Raw genomic sequence first — 6,000 nt, 5'->3', positions numbered from 1 at the left:
GCTCTATCTAGAGGCAACAACCGAGTTATCAACCGCAGCGTTTTTGGCAGCTTTACGCAAATTTATCGGGCGACGAGGATTACCCAGCAAAATTTGCAGTGACAACGCTACGAATTTTGTGGGCGCTAAACGAGAATTGGAGGAACTCTATACCTTTATTCAGACTTCAATAAAGGGATCCGTCGGCGACGCTTTACAAGAAAAAGGCATTGAATAGTGCTTTATTCCTCCATATTCACCACACCTAGGTGGCTTATGGGAAGCAGGAGTAAAATCCTGTAAATACCATTTAAAGCGAGTGATGGGTAATACCTTATTTACCTTTGAAGAACTGACTACAGCACTAGTACAAATAGAGGCTTGTTTGAATTCGAGGCCGCTATCGCCTTTGTCATCAAATCCGTCTGACTTGCAACCTTTGACGCCAGGACATTTCCTCATTGGAGGACCCTTACCTTAAACAGCCTTCCCGAAGATGACTTAACGGACGAAAATTAATCGTCTAGACAGATAGGAGTTGATCCAGCGTTCCGTCCAGGACTTTTGGAAACGGTGGGCGGCCGAGTATGTGGCCAATCTTTAATGTCGTGTTAAATGGAAAACGCGACAAGAAAACTTGAAAGTCAATGATCTTGTACTATTGAAGGAAGAAAACCTTCCTCCCTTGAGGTGGAAAATTGGTTGCGTGGTAAAATTCACGCTGGTAAAGACAACTTGGTGCGGGTCGCAAGCGTACGCACGGCCACTGGTATCTCTAAACGCGCGATAACTAAACTTTGTAAACTACCTATAAACGATACAATATATAAGAAAGATCAGTAGACTAATCTTGGTGGGCGGTATGTTAAAGTTGTATGTTAAAGCTTCCGTCGAGCATTTATCTCTTTTACTAGTTTTATGAGAATACACCATAATGTATAATTTCAATTTGTAAAACCCGCGACACAAGAATAGGGGCGCTTTTGCCGGACGACGCGCTTTCACGTGATAGGCGCGAGCCCAGCGCGGGCGATCGTTTTTTGTTTAGAGTGACGACGCCTATGTCGCCTATGTCGAGTCGAGTCGAGTGTAAACTGTCTCTGAGTAAAGACGTACATATAAAAGTATCGAGTTATCTTTGCAATCCCAAACACTCATCAACGCCCAGCCCAAACCTCTAAACCTAGAAACATGAAATTCGAGGAGTATATTTCTTCCATGACGTAAGCACTCACTAAGAAGGAATTTTTAGAAATTTGACCCCTAAGGGGGTGAAAAGAAATAAAATGTGTTTTCACGACTTTTTTAATATCTCTTAGGCCCGATGAGATATCAACTTGGTTTTTGCTTACAAAGGTTGCCCATACAAGTGCTTAAAAACATAATTAAAAATTTTGCCCTAATTAACCCCTAAAGGGGCAAATCTAAATTCGGGGGTAAATTATAGAATGCTTCGCATACCGTAGCAAAGCACGAGTGTATCAAGCTAGTTATATAATAATAATAATAATAATAATAATAATAATAATAATAATAATAATAATAATAATAATAATAATAATAATAATAATAATAATAATAATAATAATAATAATAATAATAATAATAATAATAATAATTATTATTATTATTATTATTATTATTATTATTATTATTATTATTATTATCATTATTATCGTTATTATCGTTATCATCGTTATCATCGTTATCATCGTTATCATCATTATCATCATTATCATCATTATCATCATTATCATCATTATCATCATTATCATCATTATCATCATTATCATTATTATCATTATTATTATTATTATTATTATTATTATTATTATTATTATTATTATTATTATTATTATTATATTATTATTATTATTATATTTCTACATCACAATTCTACAGAAATAAACTCCCGGGAAAAAAGGATTAGATCTGATCAGATCAAATTTTTCTTGGTCAGATATGCTCAGGACTCCTCATGTCTGCGCATATCTAGTCATATATGTTCATATATAACTTTATATAATTATATATGGGGTGTAATCTGATCTTTGACAGCTCAGATCGGACCATATCTACTCTGTGATTGAATTTCATCGAAACAGTCCAGATCTAAGTGTATCTTTAGATATAACCATATCTATACTCGAATGCGATTCAAAATACATTACATCTGACTTTATATGTTCAGATATAAGTCAAACTGAGGTTGTGTTTAATCGAAAACTGTTCAGGTCTGACGATATCTGGCCATGTTTAACTATAATAAATTAAATGTTCGATGATCGATATTTGTCTAATGTGATATAATTAAAAATATAAATATGAATTTATATATTTATACATGGCAAATTAAAGATATTCAATTAAATATCTTTAATATAATTATTGATATAATTTGATATAATTATATAAAAATAAATTATAATAAAGATATAATTTGCAGAAGAAAAGTATTTTTTTATAAACAAAAAAGTTAGTTATCTATACTATTATTATAAAGAGACAGAGTTTGTCGGTTTGATTGTTTGTGTTCGATGATCTCGGAAATCAATGGATCGAATTTTTACCAAAAGTATATGAAATAGGGGTAGAATTTCCAGGGGAGTGTTATAGAGTGTATAGTTTTTGTTACCGATTTTCTGGAAACCGGTTTTTTTTATTTTTCTAATTTTTCGAGAAATAATTGACCGAATTTTAAAGAATTGTATATAAAACAGGGGTAGAATTTTCCGGGGAGTGCCATAAAGTGTATAATTTTTTGTTACCGATCTTTTTGGAAACCGGTATCATGTCCACACTGCGGACACTAATGACATACTGCTCTTTTGTTGCACCCTCCTTCATGCATGTGCTTTATAAGTTATAAAGCGAGGTCCACGCGCATGAGGGGGGTGCAGGGGGGGGACGAAGCCCCTCCGATCATGCTTAAAGCGAGGTCCACTTCACACCCGGGCACGTCGAAGGTGTAATCAAACATAAACTTTGAAATACGTAAAATATTCATTATTTTCAAGTAATATCTTTAAGTAATGTTTTATGGATACATATATAAATAAAAGATATTATTTTTGAAGATTTTTGCTTGCTGAAAATGAGCGTCGAGCGTCAGTGTAAAAAGGCACCTTAAGCTCTGCGATTGGGGAATCTCGCTTACGAGGCCGTCACGTGGTGCGTCACCTAGACCGGCGCTTGTTTTTATAACGTGCAAGACGTGACTTTCCCGCTGGCGATAAAAAAAAGTTCGGTTTCGTTCGTGCGTCGTGCGGGCTATGTCTGATGCCATTTTCTCTCGTTGCTCGGCGTGTACTCGTGTTATAGTCAGTTGTGCGGGCTATGCTATTTCCTCTCGTCGCTCGACATGTACTCGTGTAATCAGTTGTGCGGGCTATGCCATTTCCCCTCGTCGCTCGGTATGTACTCGTGTAGTCAGTTGTGCGGGCTATGCCATTTCTGTTAAGAAAGTAATGTCATTCTGGTCTTTTATCTATATAGTCATGGTTCTATAGTGTTATTCTTATATAGTATTCTATCTATCCATGTATATAATCCTAGTTCTAAGTTTTCGCGCTTTTTATTCTTATACAATTGGTACTTCTGTCTGGTCGTTCTCTTCCGTTAAGAAATTAGATACTGAAAAGTCACGTTACGTTGTGGTCTCAGCATATTGTATAAAAGACCAAATAAATAGTATCTATTATACAAAAGAATACAAAAGTCTCATCAAGAAAATTGCGGAAACCTTTCCAATAACAGGTTATGGGCCCAGGCTACAGAATTGCAGAGAATACGGAAGATACATATCATCGAGGTTAAGTACGATATCTAAAATGGCTCAGAATATAAGTAAGAGTAATTTCTACAACATTGATCCTCTGAACGGCGAAAATTATGAAGCCTGGAAGTTTAGAGTTAAAACAATATTGATTGAGAAAAATGTAAAAGAGATAATAGCCGTTAGATATAGCGATGAGAACTATGAGACTCAGCAGCAAAAGGAAGAAGCAAGAAAGAAAGAGAATAGGTGTAAATCTATACTTGTACAATGTATAGATGATACGCAAATAGATATCATACGAGACAAGACAACAGCGTATGATATGTGGAAAAGTCTGCAAGATGTACACGAGAAAAGAAGTCTATCCGAAAAATTATTCCTTCGAAGAAAATTAATGTCAAAGAAAATGAATGAAGGAGAGAAGTTAGAGGATTTTCTATCAAAATATGATCATGTTCTGTGCCAGCTGAAATCATCAGGTGCTGAAATAAAGGAAGAGGATGCTATTTGTACGTTACTACTCGCATTACCAAAGTCATATGAAACAGTAATGACGGTCCTTGAAAATATGGCGATGGAGACATTGGACATGAATTATGTGAAGACAAGGTTAAGGATAGATTCTGAGAAGAAGAGAGAAAAAGATGACGGCCAGAGTGAACCAACGAAGCCAGCTGCATTCAATACCAACAAGTCAATACGATGTTACAATTGCGGTGAAACTGGACATATCAAGAAACATTGTAAAAAGCCATCTCAAGATCAACCGAATTATCAAGGCAACACATTTAGGGGACTACAAAACAGAAGAGAATCCCACCATACAAACAGAGGAGGTAGAGGCTATCGAGGATGGAACAACCAGTCGAATTATAGACATGCTAATTATAACCAACAAAGAAGAGGACATTATGCCGCAGCGGATAATACGCGTGAAGATAGTATATGCTTTTTGAGTAACAGAGATAGTAACACAGAGGCAGTAAGTAATGATGATATTTCGTTCTTCGTTGATTCGGGATGTACTGATCATTTAGTAAACAACAAAGAATATTTTAGTGATTTTATGAAATTAAATGAACCAATAAAGATAGCAGTTGCCAAAGACAAAAGTTATTTAAAAGCAATAGGTGTAGAAATATTAATGTCCAAAGTTGTGTAAATGGTAACAAAATCAAATGCACTATCAAAAACGTTTTTTATGTCTCGAATTTGAAGAAAAATCTATTGTCAGTTAGAAGACTAGAAATGTTTAATATAAGTGTAATATTTGAAAAAGGTAAAGTAAAGTTGTTTGATGGAAAGAGAATAATAGGCTTAGGTAATAGAAATAATCTATATGAAATATTTTTTAAAGTTTTTAAAAATAAATGTTTATATATTAATAAGGAAAATGAAGAGACTAAATTATGGCATAAGAGATATGGTCACATAGGATACTCAAGTTTAAAAGTATTAATAGATAAGAATATGGTTGATGGCATTAAAAATCTAAAACCAAGTAAAGTAGAGTTTTGTGAGTCATGTGTAAATGGTAAAATGACGAAGTTACAGTTTGGAAAAAAGCAGAAAAGTAAAAGTATTCTAGAAATAATACATTCTGATGTTTGTGGACTGATAAATCCAATATCACATGATGAAGATAGATATTTCGTTTCGTTTATAGACGATTACTCAAATTTCGTTTGTGTATACATGATTAAAAACAAAGGTGAAGTATTTAGTAAATTTAAAGAACATATACAAATGGTACAAGCTAAATTTAATAAACGAGTATCAGTTTTGCGATGTGATAATGGTGGGGAGTATGTATCAAAAGAAATGATACATTATTGTAAAGAAAATGGCACTTTTATGGATTATACAATACCATATACTCCTCAACATAATGGTAAAGCCGAACGATTTAATCGTAGTTTAGTAGAAAAAGCTAGATCGATGATAAATGATTCAAAGGTACCGAAACAGTTTTGGAATGAAGCAATAAGAACAGCGGCGTATATTTTAAATCGTAGTCCAAGTGCAAATCTAGAGTTAATCACTCCTGCTGAGGTATGGTACGATAGGAAACCTGATGTTACAAATTTGAGAGTTTTTGGAACAGTAGGGTATTCATATGTACAGGATCAATTTAGAAATAAGTTTGATAAGAAAACTGAAAAATGTATAATGATTGGATATGTTAACAATGGTTATAGAATATGGAATATTGAAAAGGAGAAGGTTCAAACTTCCAAAAATGT

This window comes from Temnothorax longispinosus, chromosome 8, assembly GCF_030848805.1.
Source record: "Temnothorax longispinosus isolate EJ_2023e chromosome 8, Tlon_JGU_v1, whole genome shotgun sequence".
Lineage (NCBI taxonomy): Eukaryota > Metazoa > Arthropoda > Insecta > Hymenoptera > Formicidae > Temnothorax > Temnothorax longispinosus.
The sequence above is the reverse complement of the archived record's forward strand: the minus strand, read 5'-3'. Positions refer to the sequence as shown.